This window comes from Microtus pennsylvanicus, chromosome 7 (assembly GCF_037038515.1).
Source record: "Microtus pennsylvanicus isolate mMicPen1 chromosome 7, mMicPen1.hap1, whole genome shotgun sequence".
NCBI lineage: Eukaryota > Metazoa > Chordata > Mammalia > Rodentia > Cricetidae > Microtus > Microtus pennsylvanicus.
The window spans coordinates 121949101-121963518 of record NC_134585.1 but is presented as its reverse complement, the minus strand read 5'-3'; the positions used below and the strand labels follow the sequence as shown (position 1 = coordinate 121963518).

The following is a 14418-nucleotide window of genomic DNA, read 5'->3' as shown; positions in this document are numbered from 1 at the left end:
TCAAGACAGGGTTTCTCTGTGGTTTTGGAGCCTGTCCTGGAACTAGCTCTTGTAGACCAGGCTGGTCTCGAACTCACAGAGATCTGCCTGCCTCTGCCTCCCGAGTGCTGGGATTAAAGGCGTGCGCCACCATCGCCCGGCTCCTGCCTTTATTTATAACATGATTGACAGATTACAGACAATTCTCCTGTACCACATTTTGTTTTCTGTTAGTATTGGAGATCAAACAGGGCTTTGTGCATGGTAGGTAAGAACTCTACCACTGAGTTACATGCCTAGTCTGAGGTTAAACTTTTAGGATTTTAGCACAGGACTGACTAGAAGGGCTGCCTGCTCATTCCCTAAGCTGTCCAGTTAGTTTTACTTGCACCCTAATTTGCTAGAGCTCAGTCTTTCAAGTTTCATCGTCGCATGTGTATGGAGGTCAGAAGACAACTCAGAGGACTTAGTTCTCTCTTTGGGTCCCTGGGGACCAAACTCAGGTCTTTAGTCAGGACAGCAAGCATGTTTATCCACTGAGCCGTCTCTTTGGCTTGTAGATAGCCACTTTTTTTTTTTTCTCTTCCTCTCTTCTTTTTTGATTAAGCTTCTCGGTTTGGTATCAGGCTAATACTGGCTTCAAAGAATGGCTTCTTTTCTATTTGATGGAACAATTTGAGAATTACTAGTGTTGACTCTTCTTTACAGGTCTAGTAGATGCCCAGCCTGGTGGCAAATCTTTAATCCCAGCGTTCAGAAGGCAGAGGCAGGCAGAATCTCTGACTTTGAGGTGAGCCTGGTCTACAAAGTAAGTTCCAGGCCAGCCAGGGCTACACAGAGAAACCCTGTCTTGAAAAACTAAGCCAAACAAAATTTCTGTTTGATTCTTTTTCTGACTTGCTATATTATTTTAGCTATAGCCTACAAACTGAATCTATTTGTGGGCCTCCTGGTGCTGGGAATTGATTCTAGGGTCCTTTGTATACCAGGTACACAAGTACAGAGTCATGTCTCTAGCCTGGAGTGTGGAGGTGTTCCTTGATGTTTACCCTTTTTTTTAGATTTATTTTACTATATGTGTATGAATGTTTTGCCTGCATGCATGTATATGTACCAGGATCCCTTGGAACTGGGCTTAAGGGATGGTTGTAAACCACCATGTGGATGCTGAGAATTGAATTGGGATCCTCTGCAAGAGCAGCCACTGCTCTTAACTGATGATCCATCTCTCCAACTGTCACTGCTTCTACACACACCTTTAAGTGTGATCTCATGTGGTCTTTAACTCCTGATAATCCTGCTTATACCTCCAAGATGTTTAGACAAAAAATATATGTGTGTATGCCTGTTGTAATTTTTTAAATGATTGCTATTTTTGATTTATTTTTATGTATATGAGTGTTTTGCCTCCATGTTTGTATTTGCACCACATTTGTGCCTGATGCCTGTGGAGATCAGAAGAGGATGCCAGATTTCATGGAACTAGAATTAAGACAGATAGATGGAAACCACCATGTAGATGGGAACCAAACCTGGGTCCTCTTCAAGAGCAGCAAGTGCTCTTAACCACTGAACCATCTCTCCAGCCCCCTTTATTATTGCTTTTGTGTGTTTGTGTATGGTTTGTTTATGTGTATGAATCATGGCACTGGTGTGGAGGTCAGAGGACAACTTTGTAGACTGACTTCTTTCCTTTTTCTCTTTTTCTTTCTTTTTTCTTTTTTTGGATGGATTCTGAGGATTGAATACAGGTCATCAGGCTTGTGTATCTCTGTGTCTGGAATGGAGCTTAAGAATTTGTATACCCCAAAAGTTTGGGAAGGTGGTGGAAAGGGTGGGGTGGCACAGATTCCCCCACTACCAGTAGTAGGAGTTCACGTTCCAGGGCTTGTTAGTCTGTGCGTATGTGTTTGTGTGGGTGTGTGTGAGAGAGAACGAGAGAGAGAGAGCGCAGAAGTTGTTCTGCAGAACAGGCACTTGAGGTAAGTGGAATTGTAGAACTGGGAGAATTTTTCCAAAGGTATATTCACATAGGAACCATGTTTTTTCCCTTAGATTTTATTGAGTTTTAGTGGGGAGTTTTCGTTTTTTTTCTTTTATTTTGTTGTTGTTTAGTATTGAAGTAGAGGAGTGGTATACATGTGGAGGTCATCGGACAGCATTCTGAATTTTTTCCTACCATGTGAGCTCTGGGAAGCACCAAGCCAGTCCCAAGAACCTTTTACCCACTGAACCATCTTGTTGGCTCAGGAAGTTAATTATAATATTGGCAGTGAGCAACAGTATTATTAAAAAATTGGGAGAATACACATTTTTATTGTTATTTATTTTTATTTTATTTTTTGATTTTTTTTTTTTCAAGACAGGGTTTCTCTGTAGCTTTTGAGCCTGTTCTGGAATTTGCTCTTTAGACCAGGCTGGCCTTGAACTCACAGAGATCCACCTGTTTATGCCTCCTGAGTGCTAGGATTAAAGGCATGTGCCACCACTGCCTGGCTAGAATAAACATTTTATTAGGATTACGTTTTATCAAGTGGTGTTTATGTGGAAGCACACTAAGGGATGGTAGGGGCCAAGGGTGGTAGTATATGCCACCCTGTAGGAGTGACGCTGCCTACAGAAGATTAAGATAGACAAGTTTGATTAGCAGAGTAAAATGGAGCCTAGGCAATAAGTTATAATGAAACTATTAAAAACTTTGAAAGAGGGCCTAGAGCGGGGCAGGAGAAAAAAAAATTTAAACAAAAATATCTCAAGAGAAGTCTTAGTTTTATTAAATTGAAACAGCAAGGAAAGTCACTGAGAATCTATTCTGTCCTTGTGGTCTTGAGGTTCTTTCTGGTAGTACTCTGCATAATTATTTTCTCCCTTAAGTCATAGTCACAAAAGCCATTTAGGAGTCTGGAGAGACCGCTCAGCGGTTAAGAGCATGTACTGCCCTTTCAGAGGGCTTGAGTTCGCTTCGTAGCACCCACACAAGTGTCTTAACAGCCTCCTGTAGCTCCAGCTTAAGGGTATCTGACGTCCTCTTGTGGCTTCCATGGGCACCTGCATTCATGTACACATACCCCCACATAGACACAGGCATATATGTGCATGTAATTAAAAATAAAAACCGTCTGTGGGCTCTTAATACCTTGGTCTTAGTTGCCCCAAATATGAGTGTTTGATCCAAACTCAGTTCAATCAAATACATTTAGTAGGGGGAAAAAAGAGGGGTTGGGGTGGAGAGTAGGGTGTTTATGAAAAAGGAACCATTATTTTCTGTGTGCTTCAGTTTAAATAGGACCATTGATAACTAGTCTGTGTAAGAACCCAAGACAGATTGATTCTAAAACAGCTTCTTATATGTCTACTTAATTTTGGAGAAGTACTGTTTGTCTCAGAAGAGAGTTAATTAAATTGTACTTCTCTTTAGAATTAGCACTTAGGGTTGATACCTTATAGCTCTGGTGATATTTGTAGCAGTCTGCCAATATCTTCCATACTTTCTTTTTAATAATGTATTTTTATTTTATGTGCATTGGTGTGTATGTTTGTGTGAGGAGGTTGGGTCCTCAAAACTGGAATTGCAGACAGTTGTGAGCTGCCATGTGGGTGCTAGGAGTTGAGCCAGGGCCCTCTGGAAGAGTAATCAGTGAGCCATCTCTCTAGCCCCTATCTTCCATACTTGTGCCAGATTATTATTATTATTTCTTTTTGTTTTTTTAGATTTGCCAAATCTCTTTTTCCTTCCTTTTCTCCCTTCTATTGTGCCAAGGATCAAAACCAAGGTACCAGATGTATATGTACAACATCACTGAACTACAGTCTCCGCCTACCAAGTTTATTTTTACCTTGGTTATTATCTGTCTTAGTCACTGTTCTATTGCTGTGAAGAGACACCATGACCACAGCAGCTTATAAAGGAAAGCATTTAATTTGTGCAGACTTACAGTTCAGAGAGTGAGTCCATTGTCAAAAGGGCAGGGAGCATGGGAGCATGTAGGCAGACATGGTGCTGGAGAAGTAGCTGGACATTTCTACATCCAGATCTGCAAGCAGCAGGAAGAGAGGTCCACTGGGCTTAGCTTGGTTTTCTGAAATCTCAATGCCAACCCCATTGACACTCTTCTTCCAACAAGGACACACCTCCTAATCCTTTCAAATAGTCTCATTTCTTTGTGACCAAGTATTCAAATCTGTGAGCCTATGGGGCCATTTTTAATTCAAATCACCAAAATATCATTGCCAAGTAATGGTATTGTGTTGTGTTTTTGAGATACGACTTGTTCTGGAACTCACTTAAGTAATCTAGGCAGGTCAAGAACTTAACAGCAATCCTCTTGCCTTACCTGCCCCAGTGCTGGGTTTACAGGCGTGAGCCACCATGTCCAGCTCCTTGCCAATTATAATATAAGCAGCACTTTGGGCTTATGTCCTTTATATTACTATCTTGAACAGAGACCAGGGTAATTTCTTCTCTTAACTTGTTGACTAAATCTCTTCTTAATGAGAAACAGTAGCACTCACAGTAGCACACTTGGTACCATGCTTTTCTCAGGGAATTGTCAATATTTCACTCTGACAATTGCTAAGTTCCAGAGATCACTACTTCTAGGATGGTATAGAAGCAACCTCTAAAGTCATCTCATTAAAACGGTACATTTAGAGATAATTTCATTCCTTATAGACTCTGAAATGAAACTTGTTCTTTCTCTAGTTTGCTTTCTATTAGGGGCTTTTATAGTCCCATTTGAGGAATTTGTTTTGCAGGTTTGTTTGTGTATGTTTAAGCTCCTTTAGGGAAATGAAATGGAGAGATTATATTCCTGGGAAGCACATAGTTAATTGCTGGGATTAGTTAAATTTGGAAGGAGCTCAGCTATCTGGTCTGCATTAGGGTAGGTGGGAAATGGTGCAGGATGGAATCATTGTTCTGTAGTATTTGCCAGGACATGAAAAATACATTGTTTCTGCTTTGGTAGAAAACATGGTCTTTCATTTAATTGAAATGTTTTGTTTTGTGATCTCTCTCTCTCTCTCTCTCTCTCTCTCTCTCTCTCTCTCTCTCTGTCTTTCTCTCTCTCACTCTGTCTCTGTCTGTCTCTCTCTGTGCTTGTGCACACTAAGAATCAACTATAGGTCTTGCACATACTAGCAAGTGCTCTACAGCTGAACCACACCCAAGTTTTTTATGTGGAAGTTTGAAAGTAGAGGTCACAGATTTACTAATATCTAAAAGACCAATTGAGACATAATATTTGTGCAATAATTATATTTATATCTTTAAAATATGTGAATTGGTCAGGTGTAAATTATACAGCCTTCAAATTCTAGCCCTTGTGAAGCAGAAGCTTCTAGAGTTTGTAGACCATTTGGGCTACAGAATGAGCTCCATACTGGCAGAGAATGGTGGCTCACCCCTTTAATCCCAGCATTTGTGAGGCTGAGGCAGGTGTTTATCTTTGAGTTCAAGTCTACATAGGGAGTTCCAGACAGGCCAGAGCTACACTGATACCCTCTCTCAAGAAAAAGAAGAGTGAGTTCCATGTCAGGTTGTTGGATAATAGCTCAGTCTGTAATAGCTCAGATTTGATTTCAGTCTCCAGGACTTGTGAAAAATGCTGGGCATGGTAGTTCCCACTAGTAACCCTAGTACTGGGAGAGAAGGACACAGATTCCTGGGGCTTGCTGGCCAGCCAGCCTAGCCTACTTGGTGTTTCTCTGAAACTGTAAGCAAGACACCACAATTAAATCTTTTTCTTTCTTTTTTTTTAAAGATTTATTTATTTATTATGTATACAACATTCTGCCTCATGTATGCCCACATGCCAGAAGAGGGCACCAGATCTCATTACATATGGTTGTGAGCCACCATGTGGTTGCTGGGAATTGAACTCAGGACCTCTGGAAGAGCAGCCAGTGCTCTTAACCACTGAGCCATCTCTCCAGCCCCCTAAATCTTTTTCTTTATAAGAGTTGCAATGGTCATCATAGTGTCTGTTCATAGCAATAAAAACCCTAAGACAATTGTCACTAAATTAAGAGAAGTGGGGCTGGAGAGATGGCTCAGTGGTTAAGAGCATTGCCTGCTCTTCCAAAGTTCCTGAGTTAAATTCCCAGCAACCACATGGTGGCTCGCAACCGTCTGTAATGAGGTCGGGTACCCTCTTCTGGCCTGCAGGCAGACACACAGATAGAATACTGTATACATAATTAATAAATAAATATTAAAAAGAGAGAAGTGCTAGGTCCATTCTGTATAGTACACATCTATCTAAAGCTGCTATTACTGGAGCCATGGTTATTATTTAAATTTTTTAAAGATTTATTTATTTATTATGTATACAGCGTTCTGTCTGCATGTATACCTGCAGTGCAGAAGAGAGCACCAGATCTCATTACAGATGGTTGTGAGCCACCATGTGGTTGCTGGGAATTGAACTCAGGACCTCTGGAAGAGCAGCCAGTGCCCTTAACCACTGAGTCTTCCTCTCCAGCCCCTATTATTTAAAATTTTTAAAGTTGAGACTGGACAGTGAGGGCACAAGCCTTTAATCCCAGCACCCTAGAGGCAGAGACAGGAGATCAAGGGTAGCCTGTTCTACCTTGGCTATCCTACACAGAGAAACCCTGTCACAAAACAACAACAACAACAAAAAACACTGTATGTTTGTGTGTTTGAGTGAGTATATGCCATTGTGTATGTTCAGGTGTCTGAGGGCCCAAAGAAGGTATTGGATCCTCTGGAGTTAAAGGCAGTTGTAAGCCACCAACCTTCCCTGATGTGGGAAGTGAACTTGGGTTCTCTAACCACTGAGCCATTTATTCAACCCTTAAATTTTTTTTTATTAGCGTGTGTGTGTGTATGTGTGTGTGTACATATCTGTGGTTACCAGAGCATATGGAGATCAGGTGATCATTTTGAGAGTTGCCTCTCGCCTTCTACTACATAGGTACTAAGGATTGAATTCAGGTCATCAGACTTCCCAGCAGTTAGGTACCTTTACTCACTGAGCCATCTTGCTAGCCATTGTTGGTTTTAACTGTTTTTTTTTTAATTTTTTGAGATGTTAATAAAATTGTATCATTTTCCTTTTTTCCTTTCTGCCCTAGGTTTTGTTGTAAAGAATTTAGTTACATTTATTTTTCCATTTTGTGAGGAGGTTGTGTATGTGCCTTTGTGCTTGGGGTAAGGTCAGAAAACAACTTGAGAATTGTTTGTTTTGATATAGGGTTTCTCTGTAGCTTTCTTTGAATGTGACCAGGCTGACTTTGAATTCACAAGAGATCTGCCCACCTCTTCCCCTGAGTACTGGAATCAAAGGTGTGCACCACCACCTGATTGGTTCTTTTTTGTTATTATTACTGTTTTTATTTATTCTCTAGAGACAAGGGCTCACTGTGTGGGCCTAGCTGAGCTGAAACTTGTAGCAATCCTCCTGCTTCTGCTTCCCAAATGCTGGGATGATAGGCATGTGTCACCACCACCGTTCTGAGTTCACTCTTTCAGAGTCCAAGACTAATGATTTGGGGGCTGGAGAGATAGTTCAGTTGCTTCAGAGAAGCACTGGCTTCTCTTTCAGAGGTCGCGAGTTCAATCCCCAGCAACCACATGGCAGCTCACAACCATCTATAGTAGGATCTGATGTAATCTTCATACATGTCCGTATATAAAGTTTAATTTGTTTTCTTTTTCTTTCTTTTCTTTTCTTTTTCTTTTTTTTTGTTTTTTTCAAGACAGGGTTTATCTGTGTTACAGTCCTGGCTGGCCTGGAACTTGGATTTGTAGATAGACCAGGCTGGCCTTGAACTCCCAAGTTCTGGGATTAAAGGCCTGAGCCACCGCTCAGCCCAAGCTTAAAAAATATTTTTAAAAATACACTTAAAGGCTCTATCTAGTGACAGTCTGTTTTTTGTCTTCTTAGTTACCTCTTGGTCGAAATTTAGGTAAGGGCTTCACATAGTGGCAAAGGGGAAATCGGCCGGTAGTGGAGTGGGAGGAGGACAGAGAGAGGGAATGGATATGAGGGAACCACTGAGGTTGAGGGTGTGTGTGTATGTGTATGAATGAGACTTTTCTAAGGTTTAAATGATTACTTTTTGCTCTGTCACAACCACTTACCAGCATATTTTCCCTAAGATTACAGTTTTCAACTCCCCGGCATTATTAGTCTGATTATGAGAGTAAATTTGGGAAATGTATGGTCTAAAATGTACATTGCTGTCTTCTTGTATTGTATCTATAGCAAATAAGACTGAAGTTTTACTGTCAAAGCAGAATGTAGAGAAGCGCACTCCCTATAGCACAAATTGTCCCATTGCTTGAGAGTTGATGTGGGAGAGGACGGTCAGTGCTGTTGTTGTTAGAAGCACGTGTAGACTCTGCTTGTCACTCTCATCTGTTGATGCGGGAGAGGACGACAGTGTTGTGGTTGTTAGAAGCACGTGTAGACTCTGCTTGTCACTCTCATCTGTTGATGCGGGAGAGGACGACAGTGTTGTGGTTGTTAGAAGCACGTGTAGACTCTGCTTGTCACTCTCATCTGTTGATGCGGGAGAGGACGACAGTGTTGTGGTTGTTAGAAGCACGTGTAGACTCTGCTTGTCACTCTCATCTGTTGATGCGGGAGAGGACGGTCAGTGCTGTGGTTGTTAGAAGCACATGTAGACTCTGCTTGTCACTCTCATCTGTTGATGCGGGAGAGGACGACAGTGTTGTGGTTGTTAGAAGCACGTGTAGACTCTGCTTGTCACTCTCATCTGTTGATGCGGGAGAGGACGGTCAGTGCTGTGGTTGTTAGAAGCACATGTAGACTCTGCTTGTCACTCTCATCTGTTGATGCGGGAGAGGACGACAGTGTTGTGGTTGTTAGAAGCACGTGTAGACTCTGCTTGTCACTCTCATCTGTTGTGTGCTCTTAGGAAGTTTTTGTTTTTTGTGGATTTTTTGGTCACAGTTTCACACAATGAGAATAACCTGAATTCCATAGGAATGTGAGAATGAAATGATTTTTGTGTGTGCTTCTTAGCCCATTCTAGCATGTGTTCAAATATTGATCCCTTCTATCTTCTTGTCCTTATTTCCTTAGTCACATATTTCTTTTATATTTCTTCCTGCTTAGTGTACTTTTTTGCATCTGACTGTGGCAACATGTCACTTGGAATGCACATTGTTGGAGGAGTCTTTCTTTTGTGTGTACTTAGGAGAAAATAATTTCCAGGAGCAGACTGAAAGATTCTCCATGCTTTTTCTCACCTATTGTTCATTATTGAGGTATGAAATATCAAGAATTTCTTGTTTTCCTTTTATTTAAAATAATATTTAGCTGGACATAGTATTACTTAGAAGACTGAGACAGAATCACAATTTCAAGGCCATCCTGAGAAAGACTTTACTTTTATACAGTTCAGCTTCTTCTCTGTGTCTTTTGTGAAAGTTAAATAATTAAACTAGTAATTATTTGGAGAAGCTGGACATTGTGATGTACCCCTGTAACCCCAGCACTTAGAAGAGGCTGAAGTGTAAGAATGGAGAATTCAAAACTAGTTTGGATTAAGACCTCTGTTATGCCCAAATCCGTGGGTCCCTACAAAAGCCAACAAAGGAGTACAATATGTAAAAGCAAAGAGCCTTTATTTTAACCAAGTTTGCAAACTCGGTCTCTCTGTATGTCCAACATATTGGAATATCCGGAGAGCCCTGAGCTCAATTAGAATTGGGTTTTTATAGTAGTAAAGGTGGGGGTGAGGGGGTCTCTGAGGTTCGGGGCCCTTGATTGGCTGACATTTGTCTAGGGGTGTCCTGGTGAAGTGCTGGCAGGTGTTTCTATCTATAGTGCTTGGAATGCCAGGAATTTCCTTTTGAATGGTCTGCTCTTGGGTGTGGGGGTCGGGTAATCTCGGCCTGTCAGGCATTGTCTCAGGGTAAACTATTGAGACTCCAGACTCCCCTTGTCCACGGCCAGAGTCCCAGGTGATAATGGTTGGAGGAAGTAAAGAACTTCCTTTCTAAATCTAAAGACTTAGATTATCATGGCTGGACCTCACACCTCCACTCCATTCTCAAAAAAAAACAAAACAGCAACAAAAAAACAAAAACAAGTGGGGGCTGGAGAAATGCCTCAGCAGTTAAGAGCACTTGCTGCTCTCCACTGCAGGACTGAAGGTCTGAGCATCAGAAGTTACAATAGGCTTAGGTGTTTCTGCAGCATTGCCTATGATGTACTCTGCACCTTCCCTGCAGTCTTGGTTCTGAGCAACATGAAACTCCATTGCTGTTACTCCAAGGAACACCAGTGAGCACTGGCCAAAACACCCGAGCTCTGAATGGAGACTGTTGTGTGTTAAGACACAGTGTTTTTACTACACATACAGTTTCCTGCTCTTCTTACAGAAAACGAAGACTTGTTTTTTGTTTTTGTTGTTGTTGTTTGAAAAAGGGTTTCTGTGTGAAACCGTCCTGGCTGTCCTGGAACTCACTGTGTAGACCAGGCCGGCCTCTAACTCAGATCCACCCTGCCTTTGCCTCCCAAGTGCTGGGATTAAAGGTGTGCGCCACCATTGCCGAGCTGAAAACGAAGACTTTTATAGTATTTTCTTACCATCATTCCTCAACAAACAAGCTTCATACTAGTGTATCTTTACTTTGTTTTGTTTTGAGACAGGGTCTCACTATTTAGCTCTGGCTGTCTTGGAACTCAGTATGTAGACCAGGGTGGCCTAAAACTCTGAGATCCACCTGCCTCTTCAGACTAGTTTATTTTGTGTTACAATGTTTTATTTTATTGATTGATTTAAGTTATGGGTTTCTGTAGGTCAGGCTGACTTTGAATTCCCTGTGTAGTCAAAGCTGTTATTAAATTCCTTATTCTCTTGTCTTTACCTCTAGGAAACTGAGATTATAGACAGGGACCACCAAACCCTGTCTAGAATTGTCTGTCTATCTGTATGTTTTTATTGAGATAGGGTCTCAATATGTAGCTTTGATTGATAAACATTTGTTTTGTTTGCTTATGTCATTTGGATCAAAATTGTTAAGGGGACCTTGCAGAGGACTTACGTTCATTTGCCAGCACCCACATGACATCTGTACCTCCAGTTTCAGAGTGGCCTCCATGAGCACCAGGTGCATACTCCGTGCACGTAAATATATACAGGCACTCACACACACATATATAAAATAAATCTTTTTTGTTTGTTTGTTTGTTTTTGTTTTTGAGACAGTGTTTCTCTGTGTAGCCCTAGTTGTCCTGGAACTTACTTTGTAGAACAGGTTGACCTATCTCTGCCTCTCAAGTGCTGGAATTAAAGGTGTGTGCCACCACATCTGGTAAGAAATCATTTTTAGAAATCAAGTGAATTTTGCTCTGTGATGGTGGCGCACTCCTGCAGAGGCAGGCGGATCTCTGATTTTTAGAGATTCTGTTAGAGGATCTGTCGCAAATTTCAGGCCAGCTTCGTGGGACCCTACCTCAAAACAAACAAACAAACAAAAACAAAACAGGGAGGCCTGGACAGGCAACTGCAGTGTGACCAGGGGCTAGAAATGCTAACTGAGGACATGCTCGTTGACTTTGAAGCCAACACCTGACAGAGAATGGAGAGCACTGGACGTGTGCTGGAGAAACGGAAAGAACCGCAAGTGCAAAACACAGATGGACGGGGCGGTGGTGTCGCACGCCTTTGATATCAGCAGAGGCCTGCCTGGTCTATAATAGCTAGTTCCAGGATAGCCAATGCTGTTACATAGGGAAACTCTGTCTCGAAACCTCCCAAGAAAAAGAGTCAGAGAAGTCAAAGAAGTAGTTTTGTGTTTTTGCCATTGAATAGTTGAAGTTCTCAATCTGAGTTAGGATAAGAAGTGGTATACAGATGCATCGTCTCTTAACTTTTTATGGTTTAAAAAACAGTTTTTATACATTATGTAAAACAATGTGTGGTCAGTAAAAATCAAGCTTAAATTTTTGAATTTTGGTCTTTATTGATGACTAGCAACATGATAATCCTGGTAGTTACTGAAGAATGGCAGCAAGCCCCAGCTCCCAGACAGACAGTAAGATCAGGGAAGACAGCTGATAGTTAGCAACATAGTACAATATAAAGTAAGGTCATTAGGTAGGTTAAATGCAATTCTGCCCTGTGATTTTGATTTTTGTTTGGTTTTTTTGTTTGTTTGTTTTTTGGGGTTTTTTTTTTGTTTTGTTTTTTTTTTTTTTTTTTTTTTTTTTTTCGAGACAGGAATTCTCTGTAACAGCTCTGATTGTTCTGGAACTTGCTTTGTAGACCAGGCTAGCTCGAACTCGCTGCTTCTGACTCCCCTGGTATTAAACACCAACAAAAACCAGCCAGTTGATTCTTTCTTGTTTGTTTGCTTTTCAAAACAGATGGCATTTAATTTGTATTTTAATAAATAAAGTTTGTCTGAAGATCAGAGAGTGAAACAGCCCCACTGGTCAGCCTTACAGACCAGGCATTGATAACAGACACCTTCAATCCTAATAGCAACACTAGTTGCCATAGAAACTGGGCAGCGCATGCCTTTATTTCCAGTGGTGCACACCTTTAATCCCAGCCCTAGAGAGGATTATAAAACGGGAAGAGGGTGCTGGAGAGATGGCTCAGAGGTTAAGAGCTTTTCCTGTTCTTCCAAAGGTCCTGAGTTCAATTCCCAGCAACCATATGGTGGCTCACAACCATTTCTAACGAGATTTGGTGCCCTCTTCTGGTCTGCAGGGATACATGCAGGCAGACCACCGAATACATAATAAATAAATAAATCTATCTTTCTTTTTTTTTTTTTGGTTTTTTCGAGACAGGGTTTCTCTGTGGCTTTGGAGCCTGTCCTGGAACTAGCTTCTGTAGACCAGGCTGGCCTCAAAAAATAAATAAATCTAAAAAAAATAAAAATAAAAAATTAGGAGGAGACAGCTCTCAGTATCATTCTGAGATTCCTGAAGGGACAGGATCGTCCCTTGAACTGAGGACTTTTGAGGACTGAGGATACCTTTGCACTGAGGTCAAGGTAAGGTAGCTGCTGGATGCTTTGCTTTTCAGATCTCCAATTGAACTCCAATTTCTCTGAGTTTTTATTAATAGTCTTCAACAGACTTTCTCTGTGTAGCCCTGGCTGTCTTAGAACTCGCTCTGATTTGTTTTAAGATGAGGTCATTCTGTAACACAGGCTGGCCTGAACCACACTCAGGATGACATCAATATATGGTAATCTACATTCCTTGGTCTCTCAAGTGCTGGGATTACAGGCGTGTGCTAATATACTAAAAAATGTTTTTTTTTTCTACTCCCTAAACCCTGAACATGATGTGTTATATAGTTAACATTTATGGGTTGATTAGATGGGCAAGAGATATCAGCATATGAAAATACATAGTACTAGGGAGATGTACTATTTGATTTTATTGGGAAGATGTACTATATAATTCTCTCTCTCGTCTCTCTCTCTCTCTTGGTTTCACTGTGTATCTTTGCCTGTCCTGGATCTCATTCTATAGACCAGGCTGACATGGAACTCATAAAGAGCTGCCTGCTCCCGTGTCTGAATGCTGGGGTTAATGGCATGCACCACCACTGCCTAGCCTGTATAATTTTTTTATTGCAGGATTGGAAAGTGTTATGTGACACCTTTTCTTGAGGAGATACAACACACACACACACACACACACATCTGCTCATCCTGGATAGGGAGCCTGTTGACACACCAAAGTTCACCTTAGTGGGGTCACTTAGAGGAAGGAATATGGTGAGGTGTTAGTTGTAGTGGTGATGGCTTGCAAAGCTGGAAACCTGGAGCACAGTGCACAGCCTGCAGCAGCTCAACAGGTTAGGTTGGAAGTGTCCTTTCTGGTGGCTCAATTGGTCTGAGCCTCTTCCAGGCGCTCATCTGATTTTTTTGTTTTTTCCAAGGCCAGGGCAGTGGTTCTCAACCTGTGGGATGTGACCCCTTTGGGGGGGGCTAACAGTCCTTTTGCAGGGGTCACTTAAGACTATCAAAAAACACAAGATATTTACATTATGATAATAGTAGCAAAATTACAGTTATGAAGAAGCAGTGAAATAGTTTTATGACTGGGGTCACCGCATTAGGCAGTGCAGTTCTTTTGGTCTCTGCTTCCAGGCAGTTTGATTGGTCTGGATCAGCTCTCTGTAGCCTGTACTGCTTATATACTATGGAGAAAGGTGGAGAAGAGATTTTGGTGATACTAGTGAGGTTATATAGGAAAAAAAAAAAGAGATGGTTCAGAGGTTAAGGGCACTGGCTGTTCTTCCCAGAGGACCCAGGTTCAATCCTCAGCACCCACATGGCATCTCAGAACTGTCTGTGACTCTGGTTCCAGGGCATCTGACATCTTCATACATATGCAAATAAAAGTTATAGTTAAATAATTTCTTTAAAGTTTAAAGATTTTTTTTTACCTAAATCTATATAGAATTGAAGGT

At 41.4% G+C, this 14418-nt stretch overlaps 1 protein-coding gene across 4 annotated transcripts in view; it reads left to right on the top strand.

Moving 5' to 3' along the window:
- Nucleotides 1-14418, top strand: part of Gatad2b (GATA zinc finger domain containing 2B) — a 61565-nt gene that overhangs the window by 29256 nt on the left and 17891 nt on the right. The gene's annotated exons all lie outside the window — the stretch shown is intronic.